This window comes from Cupressus sempervirens, chromosome 10 (assembly GCF_028749045.1).
Source record: "Cupressus sempervirens isolate cs-2001-9-10 chromosome 10, ASM2874904v1, whole genome shotgun sequence".
Lineage (NCBI taxonomy): Eukaryota > Viridiplantae > Streptophyta > Pinopsida > Cupressales > Cupressaceae > Cupressus > Cupressus sempervirens.
In genome coordinates, this window is record NC_143127.1 from 954,388,454 (window position 1) to 954,405,048 (window position 16,595).

Here is a 16,595-nt window from a genome sequence, read left to right on the forward strand (position 1 = left end):
TAGGATATGGAGAGGAAAAATCTTGAAAGAGATGAAAGGGTGCTTGATCTTGATCTTTCTTGGCATTTATAGCTTTTTATTTTTTAGAGTCCTCTTGACATGGAGACACTTCTAAGGACAAGGAATAAAATATGAATTGCATGATAGGACCTTGAAGAGGTAATGAAGGACTAGTTGGAGTAGGAATAGTAGGCATAGAATTTGTATGAAGGTTGAAGATTTTAGTTGTAGTAGCCTAAAAAAGGTTTGCAGCCAAGTGAAGGTTAGCTTGAGTTTCTTTTAGAGGTAGCCCTTGAGGATATGAATAGTCAATGTAGAAAGCATTAGGCTCTTTTTTTTATGGAAACGTGTTGGAAAGCTTTGAAGTGTTGGGAGATGCATTAGTGTTGGAAGAAATAGGGGTGTCAAGGACACCATCGCTAGACATAGGTTCATCAACATGATCTTGCTCAAGAGAAGTATCCTCATCACATGATTCATTAGAGGTATCAACAATCCCATCATCAATAAGATCTTGGATTTTATGTTTCAACTCTATGTAATCTGAAGTACTATGCTCATTATTTTGATGATAAGCACAATAGATATCCAAGAATGGGTTTCCATATGAGCTAGAATCAGGTAACGTGATGAACTTGGTACCAAGAAGTGTTTGCAAAATGACATCATAAGAATCTCCAAAAGGAGTAATAGTTCTCTTAAAAGTATGTCTAGAGTCCTTTTTTTGTTTCTCAAGAAAATAACAAGCTTTCATATCTTCATCATATTGGTCAAAGATAGGCTTGTCATGAAATTTTGGCGTATGCTCTAAGGATGTATCATTTTCTAGCTCTCTAAAAAGGCCTTTAGATCTACTAGGCAAAGACAATTGATGCCTTGAAGTAAAGCATGTAGACCTAGAAGAAGAGGATGACCTTAAAGAGGGTGACTTTTGTACATATAGAGAACTAGAAAGAGAATCATCTGATGATGTTGTTTGTTCCTTGACCATTTTCTCAAATCTAGCATATTTTTTTATCATGTCCTTAGTGAGACCAGTGTAAGAAAGGTTAGGGGTCTCTTCAATTTTATTTTATTGAGTGCATAGGGTTTGTAATTCCCTAAAGAGCTCAAGAAACTCGAGATTATCTAGAATTGATTGAAATTTGATAGCACAAGATTTAGATCCCATAGTTGTAGATGAAAAAGCATGACAAAGACTAGAAGATAACTTGATGTTCAAATTATAAGAGGTAGAGTGTTCACTTGTCAAATAGAGGGTAGCAATGAGAAAATAATTTTCCAAACAACGTGTCCAAGAAACGTACTACATGAATGACTCAAGTCAATTGCTAGGCAAGAAGCCCAAATAGCCAAATAGATAGAGCAAGCAAGAACAAGTGAACAAACTTCCCAACACAAGAATGTAGTCAAGAAATCAAGGCGACCATTTCAACAAAAAAATAACTAGCAAGGGGACATAGACCATGAAGATAGAAAGACCAAGAGAACTAAGACCAAAGAGCCACTTTAAGCATGTTCAAAAACTAGAGATGTGGAAAATCAAAGTCAAATGATGAATCTCCCCTTAGTAAGAAACACAAGCAAATTTTTGCACTTAATATTTTGACTTGGTTGACAAAGTTTGACAATAGTTGATAGCATAACAAGTTTGATGTTAAAAAGCAATTTCTTTCCAAGCAAGATAGTGACACATGGAGTAGTCTTCAAACAATCAAGCAAGGGACAAAGCAACCTTGCATGATACAAGCATATGTGAGGTCTCAAAAGAAATCCCTAGAACTATCGTGATGTGTATGTTCAAAATATTTTCAAAGGTCTAGCACATTCGAAGATGCATCAAGAACATTCTACCTAAAGGACACAGTTCATTACTCAACAACTTGGCCCACGCTAAGTGCTCCTTCACCTACACCAAGTGGTTTCCCACAAGAGATATTGGCTTTGTCATAGAAATTCCATAACCATAACCAAGGGAACACAGATAGTGAGTGTAAAATCTTGGGGTGATCCAGGTAATCCACTAGGATTGACCCTTGCACCAAGAAGTTGAGTGGAAAAATAAGGTAGCTACTAACCTAGGATGTTTAGAAAAGATTTCCACTCATAGCACTCCTCTTGCTCCTGATACAGGAAACCTCACCTTGCGATAAGTAATCGATCTCGTGACCACAAGAGTACCTTAAGCATTCCTCCCTAGTCATCTCCTCATGGTTGCAATCCCACAAGCAATCACACTAGGTAAGACAAGTGCTACATCTACCGAGGTTTTGTGTCCTCGATAGCCTTTAGATTATAGTGGGTCAGAATAGTCAGGTTTTCTTGTCCTCACTTGTGTCGTTCCTCTTGATTGCTCAAGAGTAGGCCCGCTAAAGGATTATAACTACCAGATATTGGATCCACCTTTAAAAGTACAGATTTATGATTCACCGCGCAGGTGAAGAGCATACTCTCCTATCTTGATCATTTTCGCCAAACACGTCAAGAAGTTCCAATTACCCCTTACTTTTAAAGTCCAAAGGTGAGTCAAGATTTATAATTCACCACAAAGGTGAAGAGCATACTCTCCTCTCACTAAAGAATCTCAATCACAAGTTTAATGTGCCTAGGAAATGAAAGCAACTAGTAGAATGTCACACATGGAATAAAAGAAATACAAGCAAGTTTGGCTTTTATGCTTTGGGCAGCCCTTGCAAACAAGTGTTAATAGCCTTTGTGCATTTGAAGCTTCGACATGTGTTCTTTTTAGCAATGAAATAAAAAATTTCTTACAAAACAACCAAGGTTAGGGCATAATAACCAAGTAAGAACTGCAACACAAAGTGGTTAGTTTCCTCAAAGATCCAAGTTGTCTTCCAACCAAGTGTGTGCAAAGAAAGCGCAAGCTAATCACAAAATTATCTCTTTATTACTCTTTGTTTTTTACCTAGTCAACAAAATTGGACTTGTTTGCTATTATTTAAGCTCCAAAAATAGAAATGAAAAGAACACACCTATGCTAAAAATCAAACAGCTTTCTAAAAATGCAAGAAATTCATAAATGTCTCTTAATTTGTGGCCTAGAGACCCATTTTTCCAAAATGGACTAGTTCTTGCAAATTGAGTTACTAAGCTCTCATATGACCTCAAAATTCAAAACACAAAGACTAGAAATGACTTTTTATGAAAAATAATAAAAAAATCATAACGCACAAATCAAGTCAAAATGATCTAAAATTTGGACTAAGACATCTCAAACACATTGTCAACCTGCAAAAAAAAAATTAAACCAAACTCCAAGCAGTTCAAGGGATATGATCAGATCTTCAAAAACCTAGGGTTTTGGCCTTCAAACCAATCTGCGCAAGGGTTAGCCTTAAAACCAAAGTGAGAACTCTACAAAACCACTTGATTAGATCCAATATGCTACTGTAAAAAACCAGAAATGAGAAATGAAAGCAAATGGAGCTAGAAACGTGATTCAAGCCCTATGTTGGACGCCAAAAACGTACACTCAATTTGTGTCACACTCTAAACCCTTCTATCCAACCGATTCCATGAGTTTGAAATGCTTGGATTCTGACTTAGAGCTCCCTATCCATAGAGTGCAAGAGAGTATGTTTCAAGCATAAGAAGGCTCTCAGCTAAGCCTTAGAGATACTCTTCTTGCTAGTAAACCATGCAACGGGAGGTTCTTTGAGACAAGAGCAAGAATGCAAGTGTCTACAAAGAATGCCTCAAGAATGCAATGCAAATGTGGATTAAACTAGTATGAATATGCAAAATGCACCTATGTTAATAAGAATGAGAGTGTTACAAACCAGTCTATTTATGCTATGTCAGATAGATTATTGCAAAATAGAAGCTAAATTAACATGCAACATGATTCTAAGCTAAAATGCTATGGTATGAGAGAATGTAGAAAAGAAATAGAAATTCTCCACAAAGCTCTTTAAAGATTCGAATGAGAAACCTGCAACATAACAATACTCAAGAGTGTGGATCCTTTGACAAGGGGAGAGCTCTTTCTTTTAAATTTGTACAAACAATAGAGATCAAGGTCAAGATGATGGAAGATCAAGGGTGGAGTTTGAAAATAGGAGTGATCCATGACCACACACAAGCTAACCAATAAAATAGAAGTTGACTTCTCATATAAGACAAAAGTCACAAAGCCTTTTCTTTTAATTTGTAAAATAGAAAAAGGACTTTATGTGTACATTTTAAGTGGGTTAGAAGAATGGGGACTTTTATTTAATTAAAAGGGGCCATGTTCTTTTAATCAAATAATGGACTTAGGATAGCACAGTCAAACTATAGGTTATAATCAAATTAATTGATTATTAACAATTTGGAATAGGTAAATGATTAATTAAATTAGTCAAAAATGTTGAGAAGGGGGCTAATAGTCTAGACGACCATTTGTAGGTGATTACACTACTGAGGTAAGATATTTTCATGGATTGGCTAGCTTTTATAGAAATTTTTTCAAGAGTTTTAGCATAAAACAATGTGAGGGGATAGGAAAGAGTTTAAGTGGACTATAGGAGGAGATAAAATATTTGAATTGTTAAAACAAAAAGTACAACTTGTTTTAGCACTTTAGATTTTAATAAGATGTTTCAAGTAGATGGTAATCCTAGTGGTACTACAATAGGATTTGTTTAGAGTCAAGAAGGTAGGTTTGTTGCTTATTAAAGTGAGAAGTTAAATGATGCCAAGAGGATATATTATGTTTATGATCAAGAATATTATGCTATAGTTCAGGCATTGAAGAAGTAGAGACATTATCTTCTTCCTAAGGAGTTTGTTTTGTATATTGGTCATCAAACTTTGCAATGATTGAATAGTCAAGGAAAGTTGAATTAGAAGCATTTGTAATAGGTTGAACTTTTGCAGGTACATCTTTTTTTCAAACATAGGAGCGGGAAGTCTAACAGGGTTGCAAATGCTCTTAGTAGGAGATGGATTTTGCTGACAGAGTTGTACATTGAGGTTGTTGGGTTCAAGGAACTCAAGAATTTGTACCCAAATGATCCTAATTTTGGTGAAGCATAGAAAGCTTGTATAGAACTTGTTACTCTAGATAGAACCAAGTGGTTGGATTTCATCATCCATGCAGGCGTGCTTTCGATGGACCATTTTCAAACTTTTAAAGTCAACCTCATAAAGAGTTTCCCCAAATGTTTATGGTTTTTCCCTAACCATATTTCTATGAAGTTTCAATGTTCTATGGTATTTAAGCAAAGGTTCCATGGATTTAGGTTTTGACTGTTAGAAAATTCAGTTTCGCTGAAAACACATGTTTTGTGAAGATTTGTTGTCTATGAAGATTGCATAAAGGCTGAGAAACATAACAAATGAAATTCCAGAATGCAGATCTAAAATTGGAAGGAAAGCATGTGAAGAGATAAATAGAAGAACAAAACTATGCCAAGAAAAGAGAGAAATATTTACTAAAATGGAGAAGTCATTTTCATATTTTCCATTGGATAAGAAAATGTTTCATTTTCCACCAAAGGGAAAAGCATAGCAGAAAACTCATTTTTCGCTACATCTTTCGCAGTCATTTTCATATTTTCCATTGGAAAAGCAAATGTTTCATTTTTCACCAAAGGGAAAAGCATAGCGGAAAACTCATTTTTTGCTACGTCTTTCACAATCATTTTCAAATTTTCCATTGGAGAAGCAAATGTTCCATTTTTCACCAAAGGGAAAAACATAGCGAAAAATGAGTTTTTCACTATGCCTTTCGCAATCAAAGTTCAATTTTCCACATGAGGAGAGAAAAGGCAAATCTCAAAATCCAAAATGAAGATATATGGGGTCTAGTATCAAGATCACTTCAGAAAAGTAATTTATGAATCAATCTACATCAAAATTGTGCCCACTACATGGAAGCAGAAAATTGAAGATTGGGTGCGCTTTCCGCACTCAAGAATGGAATTTCCACCAAGTATCAAATCAACAATAGAGAGATGGAAAAGAGCTCTTGATTGATTAAACAAAGAATGATAATCTCATAATGATTTATCTCTTAAATATTTGGACATCAACATGACATTAAATATGAAGTGGAAAATTCATTGTATGCTGCGCCTTTCGTAGTCAGGTTGGAGTTTTCCACAAAAGGGAGAAGACAAAAATCATATTTCTGTCAAGAATGAATTTGAGTGTTGTGTAACCAGTGACACAATAACAAAGAAGAAGTATTACTTTTAATTATATTCGAAGTGTAGTTGTTACTAGAATGTGCAAATTTCACCTACAACAAAGAAGCAGAAAACTAAGAACTTGGTACGCTTTTGGACCTCCATTCGGGATTTTTCGGCACAAGCATTCCAGAGAATCACTCCCAAAATTCATCAGAGAATCAACATGGAAGATAACATATTGGTAAATTGAAGACATCTAGGTTACAAAGCATGTGAAAAAAGAGTGGTTGGAAACTTTATTTTATCAATTCTGATTTTGTAATAGTCATATAAACTAGCATTTAGTAGTTCATATCTTTTGACTCGGCGATTATTTTTTCGATCGCTTCAGTTAGAATGCAGAAAATTAGGTTTGGAAAAGCATATCCAAAAATGAGCTCGATCCAACGGTGGAAGAAAAAGATATGCCCCCCGAAACATGACCCATTTTTACTAGCAGCAGTATTTATTTTTTTATCTACCCAACAAAGGAAAGATTTTGATTTAACATATTTAAATGTCAATTATTAAAATATAATTTAAATATGTTAAGATATATCATTATTAACTTTAAAGTTAATAATAATATTAGTTTTCAAAAGGAAAAAGATGAGAAGTCAAAGAGACAAGAATCAGTTACAAACCTGAAAAGTCACTAGAAGAAACCAAACAGTTGTTGGAGAATGTATTTATTGTAAAACCTTCTCATTTGCAAAGGGTTCTTTTCTGTGAAAGACAGAGAGCTAGAGTAGGGGGAAGGAACTTAGTTTAGTTTTCTGCATTTTCATTATGCATGTTAAGAGTTCGAGTTTTTGTAATAGGTTTAACATAAGCTGTAAGCAAATAAAATATGAGCATTCTTATTTGTGATGTTTGAGGCAGCAAGGGTTGTATTCTGAATCAGAGCATTTAGTTATTTCTCCTTTGATTATAATCAATCAGAGTATTGTTGTATTCGGTTTTGGCCATCCTCTTGCATCTTGTGTTAAATAATGAATGGGTTGTAAATCAGAGTATTTGCAAACATTCTTATTACAAGAATTGGGATTACTTAACTTTCTCTTTTATTTCATTTTTTATTGCATTTACTCAAGTAGCATTCTCATTACATTACCAATTGCAAGGAGTCATAGGAAGTGTGAATTCCTGGGGTTGGCTAGGTTTAGAATTGAATTCACTGCCTGAGTTAGTTTTGTCTAGAGTTGGCTTGGTTTTCCTCTTTCGTTCTCAGGTTAAGAACGTACCCAGTTAGTTTAGGAATAAAACAAGATTCATTGAATATCATTGATAAGGGAGTTGTACCTTTTAATTCAAAGGAAATCTATCAACCTGATGATAGATTATCCAATTATTGGTATCAAATTGTTTCTCATAGATTGGGGCATTTAAGAGTTAAATTGAAAAGAATAATTTTTTTACCAACAATCCATAAGGGTATGTTATTTAGAGGAAGTTAGTTGTGTGTTCTAAGGAATTCTATAAGGGAAAATCTTGTCAAGAAGAAGCATAGTGAAGGATTGGCTAGACATTTTAGTTGAGATAAAACCATTGCTCTGGTTAGTGAGAATTATTACTAGCCACAGTCGCAACAAGATGTCAAGAAGTTTGTACAGAGTTACAGAGTATGTCAGATGGCAAAAGGAGAAAAGTACATAACAAGGTTATATCAGCAATTACATATACCAAAGAAGTCGTGGGAGGGTATCAGTATAGAATGACTCAATGAGGGCATAATTCAGTTTTTGTACTGGTTGATAATTTTCAAATATGGCAAATTGTATTCCCTACAAGAAGACTGATGATGATGTTCATGTGGCAAAATTGTTTTTAAGAGAAGTGGTGAGACTACATGGTCTACCAAAGAGCATAGCTTCAAATCAAGATGATAAGCTTGTTGGGTACTTTTGGCACATATTGTGGAAGAAGTTAAAGACAATTTGATGTTCCACTCCACATCATCCATAGACTGATGGAAAAACATAGGTGGTGAACGGGAGTTAGGGGAATTTACTGAGGTGTTTGGTTGGAGATAAACCGACAGGATGGGATTTGATTTTATCACAGGCAGAATTTGCATATAATAATTATGTCAACTAGAGCATTGGTAAGTAACAATTCCAAATTATGAGAGTAATCCTAGAAATGCTTATGAATTGAGGAAGTTGACAAAGGGGAGATTAGTAGTGTTGAAGTTGAGGATTTTGCAAGACACTTGAAGAACATCCATGAGGAGGTGAGGAAGTACATTATGAAGATGAATACACAATAGAAGCCTAAGGCATATGAAAAAAGGAACCATAAAGAATTTCAAGATGGGTATGAAATCATGGCTCATCTGAGGAAAGAGTGATTTTCAATAGGTATTTATAAAAAGTTGAAAATAAAGAAGTTTAGACCATGTAAGATATTGAAGAAACATAATTCAGGAAATGCCTATGAAGTAGAGTTGCCCAGTAAATTGAATATTTCACCAGTATTTAACATTTCAAATCTAACAAAGTATCATGAAAGAGGTGTTGAAGATGAGGTCATAGAAGTGTAGTGGAATATTCGGGCACCTACTTCAGATACAATGGAGATGGACAGTCATGTTAGCAGAAGCACGAGGAATAGGACATATGAAGAATATTTGATCAAATGGAAGGGGCGACGTGCAAAAGATTCATTATGGCTAACAAGGGAGGAGATTAACCATCTTGGTTTCCCTCTGAACAACTAAGACGTGATAGAGTCACTTCTCAAATTATCTTGGGATCCTAATGCAAGAGCATCCTAGGTATAAGGGCAATCTTGCATCACCCAAAAATATATCTATTTTTGTCTTTTCAATAATGATTGTTTCAATGCAAAGTTGTAATTTGTGGAAACTTACTATTTTTAGTAAGTTGGTCATCCAAGCTCAAAATATTTTGCTTTCATGGGTGGAGGTTCATTTTAGATATATCAGTCTATCAATTGAGTTTCATTGCCGCATCATTTGTATTAGTGAATTTATTGAAGATTTTTGATATAAATTTAGGGTATAAAAATTTTGAACTCAATTTTGAAGGTCTTAGAAGCTCTAAAATGGGGTCAAACCTTACTTAACAAATTCTTGTGTGATTTAACGTTGTAGATCATGGGCTAACATTTTTGAAAAGTGGTTATAATAGCCAATCACATCTACGGTTAAAAAGGTATGGCCTCTAGAAGTTAATAGGCTACTTGAAAATATAATTTGTAATTGTTTCGAGTCAACTCTAAAGGAATAAATTTGATAATTTTAGAATTGGTCGATCTCAAGGGTTAAGGCTAAATGTCTAAAACCTTCCCGAACAGTGGAAAATTGCCTATATAAGGAAAGCATGTAGGGTTGTCTAAGGCAATTCTAAGTGGTTGTTCGTAGCTCTGTCTTGCAAAGTATCGTAAAGAAAATGTTCATGTTACTTCCCATTTATTTCTGAAATATGTAATTCCATACTTCTAAGGATAATAAGCTCGTTTTTTGTTCTTGTAAATTTTTGTTGTTTCTCTATTTCTACTATGTATTTTTGGTATTAAGGGGAGCACCCTTGATCAGTTTCTTAGATCATGTTTATATGAACTGGTTGAAGATTTTTGAAATTGTTAGAACACTTATTGCCCCACACCCCTACCCCAAGTTTTAAGGTATTAAGAGACTTTTTTCAATGGCTAGAACACCATAGCAAAATAGTGTAGTACAAATAATGAATTGAATAATTTTAGAAATAAGGACTATGATGGAGGAAATATGTTTACCAGAAGTTTACTACAGGCGGGTAGTACACGTGTACACACCTAACAAAGTTTTGTACCAAAATAAGTATAACAAGACATCATATGAATAAAGGCCTGGGAGAGAGGTTATGGTTAAGTATTTCAAAATCTTTGGAAGCAAATGTTACACTAAAAAAGAAGATGAAGACAATCTTGGCAAATTTGACAACAAAGTTGATGAAGGTATATTTCAAGGATCCTTCCCAGTGTTGCAACAAGATAGTTGAAAGTGCTATATGTGAAGGTCGATGACGATTTCTAGAAGAAAACTAAGAAGCATTGCAAGTATGAATTACATAAAAATGATAAAGAAAAGGAAGACAATGAGGGAAAGAAAGAGCAGGCTCTAGCATCTAGAACTAAGACCGTACAAATAAATCAATCTGAAAATCAGAATTAAGACAGTACAAATAAATCAATCTGAAAATCAGATCATAGGTGATAAGAACATGGATGTTGTTACTATAAGTAGAACAACACAAGAGCAGGCTTTATTTTGATTATTTTCAAAGATTGAACCTAAATTTGTAGAAGCAGCATGTAATGATCAAATTTGGGTTATAAAGAAATGATGAAAAAACCCGATCAAATTGACAAGAATCAAACTTGTAAACTTATGTCAAAAACAACAGATAAGAATGTAAATGGTAAAAAATGGGTGTATCGAGACAAATTGGATGAGAACAGTATGATAATAAGGAAAAAGGCGATATGAGTATGCAAGGGTTACACTCAGATTGGAGGAATTGAATTTCAACAGATTTATACGCATTCCTCAAATGGAGATAATTTGGATATTTCTAGATTTTGCAGCATATGAAGATTTCAAATAATATCAGATGGATTTGAAGTGGGCATTCTTGACTGGAGAACTAAAAGGAGAGGTTTATATAGAGCAACTGGAAGGGATTTGGATCAGAGATGAAACCAAATGTAGTATTTAGATTGAGGCATTTTATGGCTTGAAGGAAGCACTCATAGCCTTGTATGGCAAATTGGATAGATATTTGATTGGACAAAAATTTTATTAAAGTTACATGGACAACCTATACTATAAAATTTACTCAGATCACAAATCCTGATCGTTGTTGTGTATGTTGATGATATTATCTTTAGGAGTAAGGTTGACTTGTGAAAGATATTTGCGGCGGAAACGCAGAAAGAATTTGAGAATCTTTATTTATGATGTGATAGGTTTCAAAATATGACTTTCTACACTTCTATCTGAAAGAAACTCCTTGAGATAAACACAATTTCCAAGTTATGCCAAATGCAATTCTAACATAGGCTGACACTTTTAGAAGTCCGTAACATTGTTTTAAAAACTATTAAAAACAGCTAGGCCTAGTTTCTGTCATGGACATATATCTCATCTCATCTCACTGATATATATCACCATCCATGATAACATGGTTAATTACATGCCTTGAATTGTTTATTTATGGTATGATAGGTTCAAAATGTCAGCCGCATAGCCCTTATTACGTTATAACTAGGATATTGGTCTCCTTAAAAGAATACAGCCAAAAAGATACAATTCCATAAACTGCAATATATCTTAACAGTTCCCAGTAACAATTCAATTTATGCAGACAGGCAATCTCTGTGATATAGCAAAACAATTGCCAACCCCAAAAAAACAATATGCCAGAAATACAATAGTATTCCCACTTGGGATTGAAAACTGAGATGCAATCATTAGACAATTCTTTCATGTCACAAGATTCACCTCTTAATATGTTAAGTTGCTCGATTCTTCTCAATTTCTCTATTGATTAAAAAAAATTCAAAATACTTATTTCCTCGGTTGTAGTTCAAATGAAACATTACTCTTATTTAACAAGATGACACAATTTATTCCATTAAATACAAATTGTCTTAAAACTCCGAAGCCTGCAATACCAGAGTTCCTCCCTTATTTTAAAACTTGATGTTCAGCATAAAAACATTGCAAGCACTACAATCATGGTGAACATTTCTCAAGTGTTCCATAGCTATTTAAGACAGTTGTTTTCCATGCTATAATCTGTAAAAACTGAGAATATGAACAGACATTCATCTGCACAGTAAAACCGAACAGATACCCATCTGCACAGTAAATTGATCATTGATCCAAAAAGTGAAGACCTATTTACATGGCCGTACAATTAAGTTGAATAACAACCCAGAATTTTGTAATCTTAAGACATAATGGTAAACCTGAAAAAACGTTCTAGAAATTCCAGAAGAGGAACCTGAAACTTGAATAATTTTTGTTCCAACAAGAGCTCACATTTTGATGCATGGTCTAAGGTTAACTAAATATTTTTCTTATAGATTTGAAATCTAAAATCAGTGTATATCATAACAAACAATTCTATTCCCTATGCTTTGCCATCACGCCATTCAATGGCTCTTGATAGCCCATGCTGTGTATTCTTTAACAAAACTAATAACATACACAGTAGCTCGACGCATATGAACTACAGTAAAATGTAAAGTCATTAAAAACCCAGTAAATTATTACACCAGATAAATGCAACAGTCGAAAACACCGTAGTCAGCAAAGATGACTCAATTTTGACAAACGTGCAACTGTAGAATGTTCTGTACCTTGTACAGGTCCAGCAAAGTTTTATAATATATGATCATGGTCAATCATTGAGCGTAATGCACAATTACATAAAAATGTTAACATTTAGTAGGACAAATCTCAAGAAATGTCCTACGAAAAGACTCAGAAGACTACCATATCTGAATTTACAATAGTTACATTATGATCAAAACAGCAATGCTGAATCAGCATTGCCATTGTCGGATTGTGAACTTAATACAAAACTTTGGTTATAAATCGAACAAAATACAAAACTAATTAGCATGTACACAGGCTATTTCCAATATGTGCATTGCAAATTACCAAGTAGGGTCAGACAGCCAAAAAGAGACATAAATGAGACTGTTAGCCTTTATTTAGGGCAAATATACTTTAACCAGATGTCCATGGACCAATACATGTCTCCTAGATTTCATCTGGTAGTTATCTTCAACACCATCTCCTGCAAGATTCCTCCAACTCTTTCTGGACAAGACTTCGAATATATGTTTTCTCCTCAGTAAAATCCTTGTCAAAGTGCCTTCCTGCAAATCAAAATGATATTCCAAAGTTCAAAATCCTTTAAATTTCCCAAGGCAAATGGCATCCATAAAAATAAAAAACATGACTTAATTGAAATTTACCCAATCGCTTGACTATGTCAGAGAGTGTTGCCTGCACATAAAACAATTCGATCAATATTCTTCAATGGGCATAAAAATGGTCTGCATACCCAGGCCATAGTTTTAATAGATTCAAAAGTTTGCTTTCTTCAAAACTTACGGTGTTAATATCCACTTCATTGAGAAGTTGCCTGATTATAAAACAGAGTTCTTCTTCAGTGGGATGAGGAACAATTGTGTTCATCCCAAACTTAGATTTTCCTTCTGCAGGAAACATGAGAGAGAGAGAGAGAGATTGGTCTCAAAGCTGGGAAAATGTATCACAGTTATGAAAAAACATGAACTCAGCAGTATAACTTTATCATATCAAACTCAACACGGATGCTTCAAATGGCTCATAATATGTGAGGATATTACCACCTTCCTTAGGAAGAAAAAAATTTATCTACCTGCCATTCTATCTGTCTGAGTCTTGTTTTCCTTCCTTCCATAGGTAACCTCATGTTTGTCAGACATATGCTGATCATTCCTGGAAGTGTCCTTCGCATCAAGAAAATTACCACCGGAGTTTTCCAACTTAGACTCAGAGAGTTTCCCACCACGCTTCCTCTTAGCAGTCATTTCAGCATCTTCCAACTTTCCCCGCACCTGACTACTCACACCTATGTCTTTCTTAGTGGTGCCTTTTGAATTCCTCTTCAAAGCTTTCCTAGGCGTGGCCTTATTCTGTGTTTCATCTTTATGTTTTATCAAACTCGCATCATTCTGTTTTCTCTTGGATTTCTTATCAGCAGATTTCAGGGAAATACTTGGATCTGTTCTATTTAGTTGTTTGCCTCGTTTATCATTTTCTCTCTTCACATTCTCATCTGCCTTTGCCTTGGATCCCTTTTTAGCAAACCTGTTCGATTTTTTTCTCTTCAATCCATGATCCTCATCATGTTTGTCTTTCAAACTCCCTTTTTTGGTGCTTAACCTCTCGAGCCCCTTGCCATATCCACCCTCATTGAGCTTACTTTCTTTACAAGCCTCATTGTCACCAGCATCAACTTCCTGTTTTGCATCATCCCCTTGAAATTAAAAATTGTCTCCAAAAGCATACTGTAAAATCATTAAATGCATGAATACACAAGCAAGAGATATTTCATCCATATAACTGAGTTAACAGCTGAGATACACTTCTTGCTCTTCCAAATTCAAATTATGTGCAGAACAATACTGAAATGCGCTTCATTAATCATGCTATCATAACTGAAAGAAATATGGTTAGACTATTGATTTGTCAGATTAATTGTTTCGACTCCATTTGTTATTGAAGATCTCATGTAGTCCTGCTGTATATTTCATTGGTGTGCAGCATGAAGCTACTCAGAGGGTTTGTGTTTGAAATTGCCTCCTATTGCCTTTGAGATCTTTCATTAGGGAAAGTGTTGATACTTGAATGATGTATTGAGTTTTTAAGGCTCCTGGGATAATTTGAGAAATTAGAAAATCGGTTCACTAAACTAAGGGGAGTGGACTTATATATTACATCGACTTTAATTGATTACTTATAGTTTTTAATATATATACATGAGTTTCCTGATGAGGGGGACAGGGGGAGGGATTTCACAGACGGGGGGACCAAGGGTCAAATTTTGGGGTCAGCAAGAAGAGGGCAGGGGTACGACAGCCAAACAATGCTCGAGGGGGTGGAGCTGATATACAAATTCAAGCGAAATGAAATTTTCAACGTAAAATCTGCAGTACAACATGTTTGCAAGTGCCCACTGAATGGCAAACTAATTTTCAGATGTTAAAGGTTGCATTTAGCATGTAATGTCATGTTTCATATAGCGAGCAACCTAAGGGCATCCCCCGTAGAGGTGGCAGAGGTGGTGGTTCTGTGAGGACATTTCCCCCACATCCCAAAGTCTCAGAAGTGTCACCCTACGAAGGACATGTGCCTTTTTTTGGGAGGACAGGTTGCCCTGGAATTAAATTTTTACAGGGTAGCCATAGTAGGAAAACTCCGTAAACTGTTTCTTAAGATTTCTAGCATGCCATTTAATTATCCATGGAACTTTTAATCTGAGCTTTAAATGCTCTAGGACTTTTGTCATGAACTTTGCCCAAGCTGGCATGTAGTTAATCCTTGTAACTACCTAATGTGGAGTTATTATTGGGAAACTAGTCTTGCAATGTGGATTTTTACGGAGCACAGATATGGCACTTTACTCAACATGTATTGATTAATCATTAATAGGGCTTAGAGTGATTTCATATATCATTAAGAGGATTTTGTCCATCCACGACAATGATTGAAGACAGACTGTTGTCTCTTTAATGAATAAAATTATGTTGAACCTTTTGAAAGTCTTGATCTAGGATGTTTGGTCCACATGTTTGGGCCCCCAGACCAGCCACTGTACAAACTGGTCCGTGTTTCTGGTCCGGTCAAGACAGGATCCAGTCCACAAGGGGCTGGTTCAAACCAGTCCGTGACCCGTTCGGACCCTGGCGGACCAGGTGGAAAATGTACAAACCCTGATTGAACCAGCAGCGAGCTTATCCCTCGGATGGTCAAAGTCATTGACCAAGCTGTCTTTTGTTACAAATTTAATTTATTTGACATCCACAATCCTAAAAAGTGGATTCTAAAGGCTTGTATTTGCTTCTAACTCTCATTTGTGGGGCACAAATAGGTTATTTTCTCTTGGGCTGGAGCAAATAGGTGGTTGAGCAAGAGTATGGTCGTGCAAGGAGTTAGAAGGTTGATTTGTGAATCTTCTTTAAGAGTTTGTTGTTGATGTTTAATAGCTTCTGTTAGATAACCGTATATATATAATTATATAAGAGATATAATTTATATATATTTATGTTCATTCTATTGAGATAAAAGTTTATTGTTATATAAGATTACATATATATATATGATTATCGAAATAGACATGTCCCTTCATGGGACATGTCTATTCATGACCTATACTCAATATAAAAATGACAGGATGTTGCATTTGAAAAACACATACCAAATACATGGCAGTGCTTAGCACATTTGCAGCGATCCCAGAAAATCAACATGGTATCAGAGCCAGGCTGCTGTAAATGTAAGAGAGAATAGAAAAGATGGAATGGAAAAGCACTTAGAAAGATAGAAAATGTCCAATGCTGCATAATCACCTTTGAATTGTAGAGGAAAGGCACGCTGCCAACATGCGTAGGTGGTTAAAAACAATGCATTGGAATTGAAGAGAATATTTGAACAATGAAAGCCTCTCCACAAAATAATATATTCTTCAAGAATTGAAAATTGTGGTTAGAAGGTGTCAAATGTTTGAAATGGAGCCATGGCAGAAATAAAAATGTACCAGGGTCCCATCTTAAAACTATTTAATGTGCCCGCTTTAAGGGCAAGAACCATGTTTAGCCCATATGCGTCAACCAGAGGAGGCCAGTTTGTTGTTGATT

General features: G+C 35.1%; 1 pseudogene across 1 annotated transcript in view; it reads right to left on the bottom strand.

Moving 5' to 3' along the window:
- Positions 1-12,525: 12,525 nt before the first annotated feature.
- LOC149537138 (uncharacterized) overlaps positions 12,526-16,595 on the bottom strand; it is a 50,815-nt pseudogene continuing 46,745 nt past the window's right edge. The window contains exons 8-11 of the transcript XR_016358007.1: positions 13,595-14,198; positions 13,306-13,409; positions 13,167-13,197; positions 12,526-13,067 (exon numbers count right to left, since the gene is read on the bottom strand). The product of XR_016358007.1 is annotated as an uncharacterized LOC149537138 (transcript). The remainder of the gene's footprint in view (positions 13,068-13,166; positions 13,198-13,305; positions 13,410-13,594; positions 14,199-16,595) is intronic.